Raw genomic sequence first — 20,374 nt, 5'->3', positions numbered from 1 at the left:
CTCCTTAGACAGCGGCAGGAATGGTTCTGCAAGACTTTGGAAGAGATTTAAAAATCGTACTCATCAAATTGGTATATGACAAAGCTGGCAGGAATCACTAATATGCTAGATGACAGAACCTGACAGACGAAAATGATAGGTTGAAACTAACATGGTGGTCAAATCTCATTTGGAATATTGGATTTCATCCTGGGCAAGAACAAGCTGAATTGCACCCAAAAAATCATTAGAATGAGGAGAAGATATAAAAACCCCAATATCTGAAGAAGGGCTGAAATATTTGTAAAACATTTTTCTCAGATGAAGACTGGTCAGTCAAGAGCACCTTTTTCCATATATATATATGAAAGGCTTGAATTTGGATTAGTTATTGTTCTTATTCCACATATTTCCAAAAAAGTATAAGCAGAGCCATTAGATATAAATTGTAGGTAGATTAAATATCATTGAAAGAAAATTTCCTTCAATTAGAAATTTCTAAAAGAGATGATTACCCTCAAAGAGTGTTAAGTTCCCAATTTTCTCACCTTGATTTTTACTTTTATTTTTATTGGGCAAAGTCATTGACTTGATGTACCTTAGATACCAACCTCTTTTCTGACCTCTAGATCCAAATGTCTCCTGGATTTCCAATAGGTCCCTCAAAGCAGATACACTATCTGAATACCTTAGTATGTTCCTTTTCTGGGTTGCCAATCTCACTTCTCAGTCACCTAAGATAGAAACTTTAAGGGTGCAATTTCTTTCTCTTTATCTAGATGATGATGATGAGGATGACAACAATGATGATGATGATGGCAAATACTTTCCGTTGAGCTTTTAGATCTGAAGTCAATGTGCTAAATCTTATATACATTAGTTCACATAATCTTTACAGGAGTCTCATAATGTGTGCATTATTATTCTCATTTTAGAGGGGCTCATACCCACAGACTGCAAGATCATGACCTGAGCCGAAGTCGGACGCCTAACCGACTGTGCCATCCAGGTGCCCCAAGTCAAAACATCTTAAAGTGGCACTGAAAACTTGATTTTAACACTACATGTACAGCTTTTTGTGTTTCGGTGCGATACTTTACTACATACAATACTACCAGTGTTGTCCGAGCAAAGCTGTATAATTTCATGTCTTACATCTGTTAAGTGCTACTCTGTCCCAGAAACCCTTTTTTTTGTCTCTCCTGAAAAAGAAAAAATTCTTCGGGAATCACCTCTTCTGCAAAGGTTGTTCTGGCTCTATCTTCCAGAGAAAAATTAAGCATTCCTCTACTTCCATATATGTTTCCATTGCATTTTGCCCATTACCTTCTTGAGTAGTTATGGAATTGTACTACAGTTAATTATGCACTTTGCATGGGTTCTCAACTAGAATTAAGATTACAGTGCTGATGGGGTGCCTGGGGGGCTCAGTCAGTTAAGTGTCCAACTTCAGCTTAGGTCATGATCTCATGGTCTGTGAGTTGGAGACCCCTCCTCCCCCCGCCAGGGTCTGTGCTGACCACTCAGAGCCTGGAGCCTGCTTTGGATTCTGTATCTCCCTCTCTCTCTCTGCCCCTCCCCTGCTCACTCTCTGTCTGTCTCTCTATCTCTCAAAAATAAATAAACATTAAAAATTTTTAGGAAAAAAAAAAGATTACAGTGCTGACAGATAATAGTTGCCTAACAAATGATTAAATTTTGAATAAAAAAGAAAGTTGAGCTAGACAATTTCTAATGCCCTTTCATATTTGATGTTTTATATATCTTTAATGACTTTGTTATTTTTAAATTGGAAACTGTTTTGGTGCCCATGGAAAATTCTTTTAATTTTTATCCATGTCTACTCATTAAAAGCAGTTAACTTTAAAGAAGACATATATAGTGCCAAAAATGGGGAGGAAATCCAAATACAGAAATTCTGGAGTTCTTTAATGTTGACTTCAATTCAGCAATTACACTTCTGTTTAAATTAAAAATCTCCTCATACATTTCTAGTGAAAATTTAAATAGACAAATCTACTGGGAGGTCAAGCTAGCACTCTGTAGTAAGAGCTCTATAAATGTTTATGGTGTTTGACCCAGCATTTGACATCTAGGAAATAATAAGCTAGCAAGAATAAAGTTGCAAAATCAATTGTATTATTAATGTTATTGTATTATATATTATCTTGCTTTTATATTAAAATATGCAAATAAAATTGGAAACAAACTTAATAAGAAAATAAAGAATCAAGTAAATTAGAGCACATCCATACAATTAAAACATATTTCTAAACAATCAAGAACAAGAGAAAATATTCATAACAGTATGAAAAAAGTAGCAACTAGTGTTTTCCATATAATTTCAAATATATACATATGTATGTATATACACATCCATATACAGACATATATACATGTGTGAGATAAAGAATGACAGAGGAAGATCATTAACATATAATCTCCATGTGATGAGACTATGTACAATGACAATTTTCTTATTTATTTTTTATTTACTTACTTACCTATTTATTTTCTTGCTATATTTTCCAACTCAACAAAAATGAATATATATTCCTTACATGTGATAGTTTAAAAATCCGGCACCAGGACAATCTAAACTCTTTTCACTATGTAAATTCTTCCCTCTATTGAAGCCCAGCAGGATTCTTAGCAAACCATACGCTATAAAATTTGTTTCCAACAAATGTTCCTTTCACCCAAGGTAGCTTTCGTGCAGCATAAGTAATAAAATATCTTCACAAGTTTTAACCAAACGGTTCAGTAAAAAGTGGTACAAAGAAGGGAATCTAAGAAACAAAGAGTATATATAGCTTTTGGATAAAGTTGATATACGAAAGTTATAAGTGGTTAACGTAACGTTAACCAAGAAGAGAGGGACATGTGTGGGAGAGATGCCCTAATATATCATAGGTACATATTCATATCTAAGTAGAAATGCAAACTATACCCCATCTGTTTTTACCCTTTTCATCCTCCTCAGGTTCCTCAAGCAGCTGGTTGTGTAGCAGTGCACTTTCTTGGCCATCTCTTGTTAGAGGAAGAGAATGGCTTCCATTATTGCCTTGATGGACCAGAGGTGGCTTATGGGGCCAACCCAAGATGACAGCCACTGTCACAACATAGCCACATATTTCCTGGCATAATGAGTAGTCCTAGGTTGTTAACTTAGATTTTAGTTACTGTTCCTGCCAGGTACATTTTGTCTGTCCTCAGTTATAAAATATTAAAGTGTCAGGACACTTGCAACACATACCTATCTTAAATAAGGTGGTAGAAGGCAAGAAGGTGCACAGATTGATCTCACTGCAATTACAACTTCATACATATAGCCTGAGTAGTTTGATCTTATTTGGTATCATTGTCCAAAGAATCTGCGAGATTGAATCGCAACAGCAAATAGAGCTTTTTGAGTATTTCTATTTCATTCATATAAATAATACGTTCCTTCTGACTCAAGTCAGATGGCCATCATCTCAATGATCTCAGGATGTTCTTGGATCTTGACCTACTTTAGTGTTCATGGGTCAGTGGAATACTCCTTCCATAAGCAATATTCAATGATAATATGTTGCAAAGGGAAGAACACTATAGGAACAATAAGATCTGGATTTGGGTTCCACCTCTGCTCCTACTCAGTAGTGTGATTTAGGATATGTCATTAATCTACATAAGCTAAAAAGGAGTAGAGCCCTAGAAGTCTGTTTCCACTCCAGTGGTTCTTAACCAGGCATAATTTTGTGCCACCCCTTCTTCCCCAACACCCTACCACCCACCCAGGGGACATTTGGCTATGTTGGGAAATTTTGGGTTCTCACAACTTGGGAGAAGTAGCTACTGGCATCTAGTGGGTAGAAGCTAAAGATGCTGCTAAACATCCTACAATGCCTAGGACACCCCCCACAACAAGGAATTATGCGGCCCCAAATGTCAATAGCACAGCTTTGAGAAAACCTGCTCTACCTTCTGGTTGTGCCCTACCATAGGAAAGAACTTTCAAATGAATGTTAGATCAGAGCTATAAACAATTACTTTTTTAGGCTTTTGAAGTTTGAATATTGATAGCTGGGTTCTAGACTTGCGTGGGTGATGCTTGGTGAATTTCATCTTCTAAAAGATGGAAAATATTTAGAAAAGTCTAGAATGTCACCACTGATTTCAGTGGTCACAACTGCTTAATTAATGTGGGCTTATTCATATAAAATTATTCATCTACACCTTAAGCACCAGTTGCATTTCTATTAATCTCAGTAAGGGCAGTTAAGAAAATCTATTTTCATACCACCAAATGCCTTGGCATCATAAATGTGATACAACTTGGAAATCAAAGCGGGCTTATCTATAGGTAAGTCTATTTTAATAGTCAACCATTTACTTGCTTATTTTCCCTAACCTTGAGCCTTGTTATTTCTTGGTTATTTTTTTCAACACTAAGTTTGTCAATGGCCTCACATTACTGCAGCAATGTGAGGATTAGAAGACAAAATATTCTTGTTGGGATTTCATTACTAAATGGGATAGAGAAGATTCTAACATAAATGATCATTAATTAAATGCAAAAATTAGGAAAAGTCCTTGGTTAAAGTTTTTCTTTAAAATCTTTTAAAAGCCAGAATTTTGTGATATTAAAGAAAACCATATAAAAAGATACTGCTTATGTTCTTTTGTTTGTTTTTCTTTCTTTAACAGGAGAGCAGTGAAAAATCATACTAACCTACACTATAGTTCTGTGTATTCTTTTAAAAAGACAGGTGAGAAAAATCTGCCTTATCTTTTTTTTTTCTTTAAAATTGCAACAATTTCGAAGTAATTCTCGTCATCATGGATCCTCAAGAACTACAGATTGATAATGGAAGTTTCTACCACTCTCCTTGAAGATTTCAGCAGAGAGGCTGTCAACTTCAAAGATTATGTTTTCTGTTGGTTTCTGATATTGCCAGATCCTATCCTATCGATATGGTGACAGGTGGGTAAATTTGCCTTAGATAGGAAGTTCCAAGATGGAGTTGCAAACACATATGCAAACACATTCAAGAAGAGTCTTAGCTAAACGATCTTATGAAAATCCTTCAGTAAACATGAAATGATTTTTTCACATTCATCAATTTAGATCCCAGTGGGTCCCTGGGTCTAAGGACCATAGAAAGTTGTGGAAGAACCAAATGAATTTGTATAGTATAGGGATCTAATAATTGTTGGATAAACATATTCATATTTGACCATCCTACCATTCCTTCTTTATGTCACAGGCTTTCCTTTGAAACTCCGAGTAGATACTTCCATTTCTTTCACTTATAGTTGATGCAATTTTAGGAAGCTCTAAAAGCCTTGTACTAACAGTCAATCAACTCCTAAAGTGCCTCGTCATTCTTGTCAAATCAGCCTTAACGTTTCCTGGCAGAAAATCCAATTGTTTCGGTATTGGTGGACTTAAAGAAACCCCAAGTTAATGCTGAGGAGGATTCTCCATTTTATAAAAGAAAGACTGGTACAAATGCTTTAACTCGATTTGAGTGTTCAACCTTTAGTCTTTTGACAGTATAAACTTTGCTATGCCAGTCTGATATCATAGACAGGGCACTGGACTTGAGCATCAAAAGATCTGCCTGAATCACAGCTCGGCCATCCAGTAGTGGTGGGCCTTTGAGTATATTACTTCACATTACTGAGTTTCAGTCACCATTATGGGATAACAACATCTAATTTATAAGGCTATTGTTAACATCAAATGAAAAAATGTTGTGAATGTACTTTGTATATTGCAAATCACTATACAACTGTCAGTTATATTATAATTTCTGCCTTTAAGAATATATTGAATGGATACACTACGCAGATTAATCCAAGGGTAGAGGTGGTAGAACACACATCATTGTGACCCTGTGTATTAACATCATAACAGCACAGGCTTTCTCTGGATTATAAATAATCCATTTACATAAACTGTGGAGGAAGAACCAGCTCCTACTACCCAAGAAGGTTATTATCTTTCTTTTCCTTAATATAAAATGTGTAGCAAGAGGATGACCTCATGAGCCTCTATTTTTATGCAGATGTAGAAAGGAGAAGGGTTATAAACTATGGGTACACAATAAGAAGAGATCCTTGCCAGGAGGGATATGGTTGTTGAGAAGTATTTAGAAGCAAAGCTTAGTTACATATGCTTGTAGAAACAATGTTCAGTGTAACAGGTATAGTTGAAATAAGATTTGCCATCACTGTTATACTTCTGGTTTCCAGATATGTGCACAAGAAGACTTGATAGACAGCCCCTGAACCCAACCATCACACGTGGCATTCTTTCTATAGGAAAATGTGTTTTAAATACAAACAGATATGTTTAAATAAATATTCAGAGTTCAACTCTACTCAAATTTAGAAATTGCTTGTTTAATCAATTAAATTTAAATTACGTTTCAAATTTAGCCAGGGTTAGATTTCCTGAGGATGGAATCAGGGAATTGTCTGTTAGTGAATTCATAATGGTAAACTGCTGCCCATGTTGCTCTATTGAGAATCCTGATATAGTGGGAACGGTCTCAGTCTGCTTTGGTACAGATTTTGGGTATTTTCCTAATACCTTTAAGTGTGCTTATCTAATGAGATAGTGTTTCGATACAACATTCCTCTTGTTTGAATAAGAGGAGGAAGCCAATGAAATTGGTCTTTTTCTCCTTTGTTGCCAATGACTCCACTCAAACCTTATTGCTCCTTACAACCTGATACAAATATTATTAAATAAATCCTTTTATAAAATTACTTATAAATTAATGACTATAGGCCCAGATGATCCTATCATCTCAGCTGTTTCCATCTGTGCCAATTAACAGCTGTGACTGAATCAGTTGTGTGGGGATGAGCAATAATGAATATTATTATGTCATATTAAAGTCTCCTCATTCTAGCCCAAAATTCCCAACCTAATTCTGTTTTTTCCAGAAAAGAAGTCATAAATACTGGCATAAATTTTAGTATACATTTTTCAGTGTCCTAAATATGCCATTCAGTTTACTAAATAAGCTATGGTACCTTTGCACATTCTGTTCCCTCTGCCTGGAATCCTTCCCTCCTTGCCTCTCAGAGGAACCCTCCCACATTCCCCACATAGTGGGGAATCCAATCTAATCTACGTGGTCTTGCCTACTGCCTCCAGTCCTATCCCTGCCCAAACATAACCTTACTTGCTCCATGTGTTACTCTCCCGTAGGACATTGCACTTATCTCCACTAGCACTTACATTGCCATCCTATTAATACTCGCTTACAGCTGTTTGCTAAGGACAGGAAATATATTGTTCATCTATAGTAACAACAGTAGAAACTGTAAATCAAGTAAATAATCAATCATTCTTTTCTGAAATGAGTAAGTGGTATGGAGGGTCAAACATTGTGTTTGTGGCATTTAACCTTCCTGAAAGCTTTAAGAAGTTGTATAGGGTATTCATTAATCTCATCTAGTTTTTCATTCAGTGAATCATTTGAAATGTAGTTGTGGTTTCTGTGTCTCCATTGCATGGACAGGAAATGACGGACCCTACATTTTCCATGTCCCTCTACCTTGTTTGAGTCTCTCACTGGAATCCTGAAATCATAACTCTATTCTGGTGCTCTGGATGCCTACCTGAGCCTCCTTTGGAAGTCTGGTTCCCTAAGAATAGGTCAGCAGTAGACTGAAGTTTAGTTGGACTCTCAGCAATTCTACTCATTATTCTTGTAAATATGAGAATGTTACTTAACCTCTCCAGACCTCACATCTGTAAAATAAGAATGATACCCATTTCACAGGGTTTCTGTGAGTAAGACAATATGAGAACACCCTAGAGGATGCCTGCATACAGCAAGAATCAGTTATATCGGCTTACTTTCCCTGTCCATTCCTGTTCTCTTTTAATAGCTAAATTTGATGTAACCATATTGGAGATAATCCTAATGGCTGCTATAATTCTATCAAGGGAGGAAAAGTGAATATAAAAGTGGGTTTTTTTTAAAAACATGGATAAAGTCACTTGCATTTGAAAAGAATCTATAGTCTCAAATACCTCATTCATTCATTTATTCATTTATGCATTCAACAATATTCACGAAATGCCCAACATGCCAGGACTTGTCCAGGCTTTGAGTATATGACACCTTAACAAGACAGACAATATTTTTTATACACTTCATTTATTAATTTATTTACTTACTTGTTTGTTTACACACACACACACACACACACACACACACACACACACACCCTATTTCTTATATATTAGCTTTTTGGATAGACCAAGAAGAATATCAACATTTGTAGACTTCTTTTTTTTTTAAATGTTTTATTTATTTCTGAGAGAGACAGCATGAGCAAGAGACGGTCAGAGAGAGAGGGAGACACAGAATCTGAAACAGGCTCCAGGCTCTGAGCTAGCTGTCAGCACAGAGCCCGACGCAGGGGTTGAACCCACGCACCGTGAGATCATGACCTGAGCCGAAGTCGGATGCTCAACCGACGGAGCTACCCAGGCGCCCCAACATTTGTAGACTCCTAAAACAAAGTTAAATAACCAAAATTTGACTACCAAGTGCCTCTCTCAAGACAGACACTTTTTTGTACCCTTACAGGGTTTCCCCTCTTGTGGCCTTCAAACTATGAAGAAATCAAATGCTTAAGGTTACGTAGCAAGCTGGGGAACCGCTTATATTTTCTAAGTATGAAAGTTTTTTATAGTTTCTTAACTGAGACAAAAGTTTCATGTTGGATTGGTTCCCAATATTTTTAAGGTCATCACAATGTCTTGCACAAGTGTTTGCTTAAGAAACATTTATTGAATTAATAAATAAAGACCCTTTATTCATTCTAGCTCTAAAATGCCTACAAAGACATTAGAAGCCCCCCAAAAAGCCTTAGAAATAGACACTGAATGTTGACTGAGGAGAAAAGAATGCGAATTTCATGCATTGTGCCAGTTCTTCCGCCTCCACTGGAAAAAACAGACAGGTTGGCTATCTAAATAAACAAAAATTTTTCACAGCTGGTGGCTTTGGTATTTAATTATGAGATGAGAAGGAACTGCTTTTCTTACCAGGAAGGAACATGAATTGGTCTCACCCACCGGAATGATTTAGAAAGCATATTATACTGAGAATAAGTGACACAAGAGAAAAAGGATAAAACACCCACCCACTGGTACATGAGCATACTAAACATTCATTCCATTGAGCTTACTGACAACTTCCTCCTTTTTGCTTTTATGGAGAGAACTGGGAACCTCCCTATCTTGTTTTGTTGTAGCTAGGGTGGGTAATGGTGCTTCATTGAGTCTCTCTGCACTAGGATGCATCTGTATTTCTGGAGGGAGTGAGGCTCTCACTGTATCAGATGATGAAGAATACCCTTGCTTCAATACCCACATGGCATTGTGCCGTGCTCACTGAGGCAACACTAACTTCATGCTTTGCACTGGAACGATGGTAAAATTGGGGAGCTAGATGTGTACTTAGGATTTCTTAGTTGTTTGATCACATCGATGAAAGGATATGCAATCAATCTCCCCCTAAGACAGTGAGTGGTATTGGCCATAACTCATTACTCCGTCAAGGATTTGGCATTTCAATCGATGGGAAATGATGTGTGATCATTCTAATTTATTATACATCATTTCCCATCAATCGACGAGTTGAAGCCTTGACATAATAAGTACTTACAGACACTGTCAATCATTCCTGGTCCAAATACCTCCCTGTGCTGCCTTTTGGGATATCCTCAAATAGTCATGAAAAAGGAATGTGACCCCCAAATCCCAAATGCAATGATTTTACTCAGCAGAAGACTTTGAGATGACCTCTTACTGGGGGATTCCATCAGCAATTGCTTAAATACTGGACCATTCACCAAGGCAAAGGGGATGAAACTGATGAATATTCTGACTAGCCATGATTTTCCTCCCAACCTGTCTAAGCAGGACCCAAAGGATGGAGGTATTGCTAGGATCACGGGGGTACACTTCCGTCTTCAAAAACTGCCAGTTGTCTCCACCTCAAAAATTTAGTCATCTCAAAAAAGATTTAGTATTTCCCACGTGCTTTTTGGAATAATGTCAAAGTACATTGATTTTCCTGCCTTTTGTCACTGTGGGGAATGACATCACAGGTGAGCAGATCACCAAATAGTACCAAGATAGCAGAGCTCATGAATTACTGGTACCTCTAAAAAAGACCCCTCAGCTGTTATTACACCTATACTGAGAACTGTCTGGTATAATTAGTTCTATTTGTTTGAAGTTTGATTCTCATGAAAATAAAATAAGGAAAATAATTCTCAGGTGCATGTACTAAAGCAAGAGTATCTCAAGTCATGGTTTTAGACATTAGAATACTGCATATGGTTTTCATAGTGACATCAAAAACTGCCCCCTTCGCATGGGCATTTTTGATAACTTTTAAAATACATCACAACATGTTCAATTTCTACTTCATAATATTTTTCCAGAACAAAACTATATTCCCATGAGAATTTGCATGCCTAGTAGGAGAATTGTTATTTTCACCTGCCATGAAAGGAGCATTTTCCAAGGAAAAGAGGGTGATGTATTCTCTATAACTGACAGAGATAGCAACACTTTTGTGAGGAAAGAAGGAAAAATGCTGCATTTTGGCTGGAAAAAAGTTACTTTTTTTGCCTATGAATATCTTCTTTTAAATATTTGGGAAAATAACAAGTAAAGCCAAGCTGCAGAGGTCTTTTCATTCTTAATAAACTTTAAAAAAAAGGAAAGAAGAGAAATAAACTCTACATGATTTTTTTCCACCAGTAACATTTGTAGCATCAGCTTTTTTTTTTTTTTTTTCTTAGAATCTAGCTGTGGAAGTCTGATCATTTGGAGGAAGCCTAGCACAGTGCTTTGCATGCAGTGTATGAGTGTGATCTGGAAGTCAGTTCAGGGACTCTATAAATCATCAACAGTAAAGTTTGCTCCCACCCTATTCAAAGACCCATACCTGAGAGATTAAAAATGACAGACTAATACAGTGGATTTTTAATAACGTCTTTCTCAATGGCTTTCAAAGCGTTCATTAGCTCATTCAATCCTCAAGTTTTGCTTGAGCCAATGACTTTGTAATCTTGGGGGGAAATGCCCTCCTCATTCCTCCAACGCCATAGCTTCCTCTTTGCTTCCTCATCAGCAATCAGTGGGTCTTGGCAGAACCAGCACTTACTGGGGAGCCAGCTGGCTCCTTTAGTTCTTCATATGCTCTGGGGCTTATCCAGGCTAATGGAGTATCACAGTTCATTATGCACCTTCCTCCTCTACCCCCTGTGAAGGAGCTCCAGTGTATACCAAGTTTGGGGCAGGAGGCATCATTGCCTCTGAAGCTGCCAAAAAGAGCTGCCAATATCCTATGGAGGAGCTCAGGGATATCAATATTTGTAAGAAAATGTGTCCTGACCCTGGAAGAAGGCTCTAAGGCATTCCAAGGATGCAGGAGAATTAGTATCAGCTACTCAAGCTGCCTTGCTCTACATTTGTAGGGCAGCAACAACCCTATTGATCTCCCACTGTGTGCCAAACATTATGTTAAGCTCTTTACACATATTAGCTTATTTAGGTCTTAAAACAAGCCTGAAAAGTTGATACTGTTATTGTCCCTGTTTTTAGATGAGGAAACAGAAACAGGGATTATACGGGCAAAATAACTTGCCTGTGCTCACGTGGCCTGTCAAAGCTGGCCTATCCAACCTGGAGTCTCAATAATGAGCCCATCTTCTTACCTGCTACGCAGTACAACCTTTAAGGAAGGAGAGTTGTCCTTTGATTCAAAGGCAAAGGGGAAAACCAGTTAAGGAAGATTTTGTTTTGCAAGGAAAGGAGAACTGCAAAGAACAGGAAATAGCAAGGAAATAGCAAGCATCTAACTGATCGAGATAAGCTTCCAAATAGGGTACAAGTGCATGAAAGTATAAACTAAAAAACTGTAAGGGCATCCTTATGATAATTAGGACCTCTGTCTCTTTTTTTTTAAATAAATATTTATTTCTAAAGAAGAAAAGATATAAGCATTTCTCTTTTTCATAGGAAAAAAGATTATAGAAAGAGAAACTTTTATCAAAAATCTGAAGCAGAATCAATCACAGTCCATGCCACTTCATGAGATGTGAGGCCCCTACTTTAGAACCTTCCCTAACAAAAGAAACAATGCCTAGAGTGAGTGCTCACACGTGAGGTTTGAGTGTGATACGATTTGAAAAGCTTGAGTAATAAACTCCTGAAAAATGGGGTTTGGTAATGAGCAAGCCTTTAACTATATAGACATGTTGCCAGGTACCACTTTAATAAACTATTACAAATGATCGATGCAAAGGTGTTTTCAACAGCTGTTTATGCAATGTGGCTGGAAGAATTCTTCCATAAAGAAGCTGTTAGTGGGAAAATTGGCTATGCATGGTTGTGATGTCAAATCCATACATAACAAACTTTTTCCTGTCAATCAACAATCTTGCCATAAATTAATCCATTTATAACAAGCCTTTTTGAATTGACAGCTTTGATGTGAATAATAAAAAGGACTCTTTAAGGAAAGTGAACTCAGAATGGCTTTTTGCAACTCTTTAACACATGCAGAGAAGTGGCAAAGCCTTGTGACTTTTAATTTATATTGAAAAAGGTTGGCAGCAGCTCCAAACACCAAAGTAGCTTTCCAAAAGCAGCTGAATACAACAAAACGAGGGAGAACTGTCAGGTTTGCCTTATAGAGGGTAAGCAGGACCCGCTCCTCTCTAATGATAGAAGCAAATGCTGAAGCATTTCCCTTGACTGTCCTGGACAGAAAGATCAAAGGTAGATGTAGTTGTTATGTAAATATATTCCCGTTTGCTTTCTGGCCAGGGGAGGTGTTACCACACCAGAACCTCATGCGGGTGAGTGTGCCTGTGTGTTCACTAGCATCACAGTAGGCGCATCGCGCTGACCCTTAGATCCTGCTGTCAGATTCTGTTGTTTGAGCTCTTGACCTTGCCTTTTACCTACATTGTTACACAAATTCAGTTATCTCTGATTTCTTTTTTTTCCTTAATTTTAAAAACTGGTTTATTTATTTATTTTGAGAGAGCGAGAGAGTATGTGCACACATGGGAGAGGGGCAGAGAGAGAGGAGGAGAGAGACTCCCAAGCAGGCTCCATGCTGTCAGTGCAGAGCCCAACGCAAGGCTTGATCTCACAAAAATGAGATCATGACCTGAGCTGAGATCAAGAGTCAGACACTTAACCAACTGAGCCACGCACGCACCCCTATCTCTGGTTTCCAATATAATTTCCCAACAAGTTCAATTCACAGATTTCACAGAGGTGAAGAGAAGGCCTCCATGACATCAGATGTGTGCTTCTTTGTCATGGGTAAAACAATAGCTAAGGCAAAAATTGTGTTCTTAATAAAGGTGACTAAAAATGGGATATCATAATCTCTTCGGGGATTCCCATCCAACATTCCTAACTGCTAAATTTTACCTTCACATAGTACAATGGCTCCTATTATCATCTCTAGAGACTGAGATGTTGGCTATTTTTCACATCTAATTTCAACATGCGTCTTCTGGTTAAACAATATTTATTTCTGGAATCAGGGGTTTCTTTCTCCAAAACTCTTTTAGTACCTATAACATTCCTGCTGTTTTCAATCCTCTGCTTACCTCCGTACTTAATCAGTCTGATCCAAAAGTAGACATGAGTAGATCACTGTAAACAGGCATGTAAGCCAGAAATTATTTAACACACCAATAAGATCCTTACAATGTCCTGGAAGTTTTATTTGCTTGATATTTTGTTCTCCTATACTCGATGTGAACCCCACTTTAAGTTCTTCACTATTTATCCTTTTAAGTTTGCTCCTGAAAAGAGAAGACTCATCCTGGGCCTTAACCAATGCATTTCTCTTCATAGATGCCCTGCCCTGCCCCTCTCTATTAAAGAGGGTTATTCTAAATTTCCTCTGTTCTTGTCCTGCCCTGCTGGCAGGCTTGCTGAATTGCCAATCTACTTCCAGTTGATCATGGCCCTTTGCCTAGTAGACTTTTCCACATAGATTCACACAGAGACCTAGGCAACCAGTGCCTAGGTCTATTTGGCTACTTTTTTCACTGATTTTGGCCAACTTTACTTCCCCATGTCTTTATTTTCTCAGAGGCATATAGACTCTAAATCTATTCTCCAAACTTAAGTTCACTCAACTAGACCTCACATGATCTTTAGAGGACATGTTCTTAATTCCACCATCAGAGGTGTTGATGAAAATAAATAGACCTGATCATAGCATAGATTCTAAGAGACTTCAGGAATTTTAAGATAGTGTGTAAAACAGTGCATTTTCAAAAGATAGTTAAAATCATTCTGGACACATTCCTTTTCTCCTTTTGTCTATCACAATGTATTTTATACTGAGTAGACTCTCATGTGTTTGTTCAGTGAGTGAATGAATGGACAAAGAAATAAGTAAGTTTCTCTGGTCCAAAAGAAATCACTTCTCATAAGCAGAGAATCTACATTCCTAAACATCACTGCATGTAGATTTAAGTTTAAATTTACTCAGATTAATTATTAGCATAACGTAGACAAATACTTCCATTTAAAGATTTCTAGCTACCCTAAGAAATTCTTCTAAGGATCTTCATCATTCTTCTCATCTTTTAACACAACTATACATAACACCACAGTGCTACCAAAAGCCAAAACGCTTGTGTACTCAAAGAGGTAGTTACAGCCCTACATTCAAAGAAGATAAGGCAAGGTGTTCTTATTTTTAAAGAAATGCATTTGTCCAAAATGCAGGGAGTATTTTATATACTTAATGTTGAGGATGGAATAGCATGTTCATCCACAGTATTTCAGTTATTTTTCTGAAGTTACCACCTAACCTAGTAGATTGGTGTCAGCCTGCTTGAAGCTAACTGTAACCTTCCTCCTATTCTACCTTCTGTCTTTCAATATTTACTGAGCTCTTATCATGTGTAGGCACAAGGAGGCCATGTTATCCTGATCAAAGCAAGGTATCCCCAAGTATAGATCCTAGTAGTAGCATAAAGGTGAAGTGGCAATTTACCAGCAAGATTTCTTCTGCCTTCCTTCACAAATATTTACTAATGGCCAGGTGCTTTTCTAAGTGTCAGCGTCCCATCAGTGTCAAAACACCAAAGACAGGCAAAAATCCCTACTATCATGGTGGTGGATGGATGCAAGCAACCCCTTCAAATTCTTTATTTCAACATTTTATTTTACTGACTCTGAACTAAATCAGATAATGGAAAAGATGGAGAAAAGGACAAAGAAAGCATGACTGAAAGAGAAACATGGGCCAGAAGTCAGGAAGGTGAACCTGAGTTATGGTAAGATCAGAGATTTCTTCAGAGCCTCCTACTATCTGTCTTCCCTGTCTTTGGTTTCAGATGCTTCATTACCACCCAGTCATGAGCAGCTTCTCTGATCTGCAGGAAGACTAACAACCCAAAATAGACTACGTTTACCATCTGTAGATATTGTTTAAAAAGAGACAACAAGCCCAAAATAGAGTCACTTGTGCTAAACCCCACATCCAGAAACCAAGACTGAATGCTCAATCTAACTGAAGTCTCAACCCCCAAGGAAAGCAACCTTTAACAAGTCAACGTAGAGTTACCTGGTCAGCACTAGTGAGATAATCTGCTGAGACCCCTTCCATTACCCTTAGGAAGGGACCTGGCCTGAAACAACGCACTCTTTGCTAATCGTTTCTTTTTTCCAGCCCCTTTCTGTTTGTAAAAACCTTTCCTTTTCTGCAGCTCCATGGAGTTCCTTTCCACTTGCTAGATGGGATGATGCCCTATTCATGAATCATTGAACAAAGCCGATTAGATCTTCAAATTTACTCAGTTGAATTTTTGTTATTTAACAATATCTAAGACTTCCCTCCAAATCCCTGAAAGATTGAAAGCTTGTTGCCTAGACAGATAGATCAATTGTTATCCTTAAAAATTCATGTATAATGAAGAGTAACAACTGTAATCCTAGGTAATTACACAGCTCCATTGCTCTCAAGGTTCCCTTCAGCAATACTACCAGCTCTTCACCCGAGGCAAATGTCTCCTTTTGCCTGCCTGCATTGTTTCCTCATGCTGCATGCCCTATTCAATTAAATGAGGAAGGGCTAGCAAAATTTGACACCAAATTTCCTGAACTTATTGTTATTGGAGAACAATGCTTTACAAAAAAAAAAAAAAAGACATTTAGAGAAAACTGATAAGAGCCAAAAGCTTAGGTGAACATTTTTGCTTTGGCTCTGTATTTTTAAATTAGGAGCACTGCAAATGGAGATCTTAGGATAAAGTTACTGTAAATAAGATCTTTGTCTCTAAATGAGACTAGTTCCTCAAAACTCCTTTTTCTTTTTGACTTGAACTGTTCAGCCCCACTTTCAGTGAAATTCAATCGCATTCATTAGCATTTCTAAAGATGTAAGCTACTCAAAACAGCTGCATTGTCTTTCCTTTTCAACTAAAATGCAGCTTTTCCTTCTAAAGGGAGAAATCTCCCTTTAGTTACCCGATTCTCTCTGCTTGGCACTCATAATTTTCAATGGTGGAGCCAACCCCCACAAAACAGGAAGTGCAAACCCATTTGATCTCGCTTGAAAGAAATTGTAAATACTTGGTAAGAACGGAAACAGTGGCTCAAAGAAAAATACAAAAAAAAAAAAAATAACTGTGGNAAAAAAAGAAAAAAAGGGAAAAAAAAAAAAAAAAAAAAAAAAAAAAAAAAACGGGGGAAAAAAAAAAAAAAAAAAAGCAAGCGAGACGATAAAGTAATAATCATTTAAATGAACTAACTCTTTGTTCCTGGAACTAACATTCTCATTATGGGGGTATTTAATATATTCCCTGTAGGAAGGAGGCTGCGGTCGGTCAGTCTTCCTTCTCTTTCATTGGCTATTTCAGCAATAGAGAGGGAAACATTTTATTTTTTTTAATCTCTTAGGTCTATATAAAGAGCATTCCATAGGCATCAAATCATAAAATTACTTTATATGTTTTTAATGGTGGGTATGGATGGAAATATTGCTGGAAAGAGCTAAGAGTTTACTAGTTGATCTTTTTTCACTTAGAAAGCCATCTTTTGTGGTGCCCAGTTAAAAATTCTGGCTGCAATTTCATTTGTAACCTCAATTTTATGCAGTTAAAGCCCAGAGAGTATGCTGTTATTTATAAAGGAAGATAGTATGCTAACCCATCTTGAGGAGGGCAAGCCCTGAGCTGTGTTTCAGACAAGGTTTGCCATGATCTATAGAGATGTTTACCTGTTCCCCTCATGACAGTGCCGTCTGGCAAGGTTTGAGAGCTTGACAGGGCCATGGGCTGAAGTAGCCACTGGTTTCAAGTCCTAACCCAGTGAACTAAGCAAGCACAGAGATCAGGAAGATGATGGACACACTAGAAATATGGAAATTAGTCATTTATAGTCATATCTGAATACAACAAAAAACAATGAAAAATTGAATCGATCTTCTGTTTCCAGTAGATACCAAACTGAATTAAAACACTTTAATTTAAAAAGCTGACCGTAAGAACTTTGAAGATGAAGCAGCTCATTAGTGGAATCTACTAATAGCAGCTGGGTCTGATGCTATGGAGGGTAGGGATAGAGGCAGTTGACACTCTTGCTACTAATGGATGTCAAAGAAAGGAGGGGTTCACATGTGATTTACTCAAATTACTGCACTTGTGAAATTAGTAAATCCCTAAACAGGTGTGAAGGAGCCACTTTCTATGTTTAAACCTGGCAACCCAATTCCCTTCATAGAAATTACTGCTGACCTGGGCTGAATAAATCTCTAATAAGAAAGAAAATCTGAATCTGAGACTACAAATGATAATCAGACCTATTCTAAAATTTGTGAAATGTAAATCCTTCCTAAAGGAATTTCTAAATTCATGCTTATGGGGCACAGTGAGTCAGAAATGTCAAACTACAAGTGACGAGTACTTGCAGAAGTGCTTCCTCTGAGACTGTCAGTGTCTGCAAAGACAGGTTGGTTACCTCCCCAGCATTCTTGCGATGAAACTGAAAATCATGGGTGGTTATCTGCATGTTACAGGGAACCGATTGGACAATACTTTTTTAAATAAACCCATAAGACCCACTAGAAGAAACTGGCAAATCCGAAACGCCTGTTATTCCATCGGGCACTCTCCCACCTGGGGAAACAACAGCATCTCCTTATGGTGTCAGCCCAAAGAGAAGAAATATCTAACACTGTAATTCAGGGAGGAACACGTAGACTCCTGGTGGAAACTACTCCAGCCAGCCTTCCTGATGTGTGGCCATGGTGGACAGAGATCTAAGCGGAAAGTGGATCATCATAGAAAATTACACTCATTCTGTACCAAACTGTGCCAGGTAAATCCTACCCTTCAAGACTCTCATTTCTAATCCTGCTCTCCTGTAGAATCTATCTAGTATGTGTGACTCCTGACTCACTATTGGTAAGTTGTTTTTTAAAAAAGACACCATGATTCAAGAGCACTGACAGAATGGAAGAACAGATGTGTGAACACGAGCCTTCACCCTGAAGATATACATACCACAACAGTAATAATAATATCTGTCACTTACTGACCTCCCCATTTGTGCCAGGAACAATACTAAGTACTTTATGTATACCAATCTCTTCCATATCTACAACAACCTTATGAGAAAAGTACCACCATTAACCCCATTTTACAGGTAAGAAAATTGAGAGACAAAGGAACAAAATGGGTAGAACCCTTGCTCTTGACATATAGCTGTCAAATGGTATTGTAGGACTAGGTCAAATCTGTCCGTTGCCAATCCTACGCATTTAAATACGACACTACACTCTCTTTCTTCATTATGGTTAAAATATCTCATTGTCCTAGTTGAGCATTTGTTCTGTGTATTTTTGTAGGACTGTCCATTTCTCCATGACTTTATGGCTTACATGGCCCAGGCTCAAGCAACTGCACTTGAATTTAAACTTTCTAGAATAGCACTAGCCAATAGAACTTTCAGCAATGATGAAAATATTCAAAAAAGATTCACTGTCCAGTGTGGTAGCCACTAGTCACAGGTGGCCATTGAGCACTTGAAATGTGGCCAGTATGACTATGACATTTTTAATTTTATTCAACTTTAATTCAAATAACCACACATGGCTATTGCACAGCTCATCTCTAGAGTAAAAGGCATGAGCTCATTTAATTGAAACTATCTCATTTATTCACTCACACGGTATTTTTTGAAAGCCTACTATACACCAGACTCCGTATTAGGCATTATATGAAACTTGTTCACTGAACAAAATAGACAGTAACTCCTGACCAAAAAGGAGAATGAGATAAAAGAGGCAGAGAGGTTGGAAGAAAACAGGAGAATGTGGCATCATGGAAACTCAGAGAGGAGAGGTTCCTCAAGAGGGGCTGGGAAAAGACAAGATGAAAACAGAAAAACATGAGCCAGATCTGTTATTACCAAGAAACTTTACTGCCCCATCAAGGGCAGTTCCAGTGAATTAAAAGGATCCGAAGCCACACTGGAATGGGTTGGAGTAAATAGGAGGTAAGAAAACAGAGATGACCTGTGTAGACAACACTCAAGGATCCTTGCTAAAAAGAAGAGTAAAGAAATGGAGATGATACCAGAAGGGAAACGCATGGTCCATGCATCGTGCATGCTGGGTTTTGTAGGCCACAGGGGATAATCTAATAGAGAAGGATACATTGACACAACAGTAAAGGGCAGGAGGTAACTGACGTCTAGAGAACGCAGGAAGGGTCACAAGATCTAGACAGCTGCGAGGGGCCCTAGTCTTGGCTGAACGAAGGGCCACTTTCCCAGATAAGAGAAGGAGAAAGATGATGGGTACAGGTGAGGGCAGGTTTCCCAGACTTGTTCACTTAGCCCAGCTGAGCCAATCCACCCTGGAGCCTATGGAAGCAAGGAGTTGTAGTCAAAGAAAGGTCAGCCTAGCATTCGAACGTAATTGAAAACCAGTTAAATACTTTCTGCAGTCTCTGGAGAAGTCCCCAAAGGAAATGCGTAATAACAAACAATAAAAACAACATTTTCTAAAACTTCTTCACCTCCCTGTCTCTGGGCCTGCCTCCTGCACTCCCACCTCTACCTTTTCCCACCACTCCAGAGTCTTGAAAATCTCTTACTAAAAATATAAATGGAGTGAGATGAAATGATATCGGGTCCTGGTTCTAAAATTTTATGATTCTATAAATGATAAACCTGATACTTAAAACTCCACCTATTCGTTTGTGAGAGGCTGAGCAAGGTCTGAGGAATTCTGGAGGTTACTAAAGTTTTTTTTAATAAAGTGACTCTAGATGCCCCATCATAATGCAGGTTAAAAAAACCTCATGTGGAGCACTT

Source organism: Crocuta crocuta, unplaced genomic scaffold (genome assembly GCF_008692635.1).
Source record: "Crocuta crocuta isolate KB4526 unplaced genomic scaffold, BGI_CrCroc_1.0 scaffold48, whole genome shotgun sequence".
Lineage (NCBI taxonomy): Eukaryota > Metazoa > Chordata > Mammalia > Carnivora > Hyaenidae > Crocuta > Crocuta crocuta.
Note: the sequence above shows the minus strand (reverse complement) of the source record.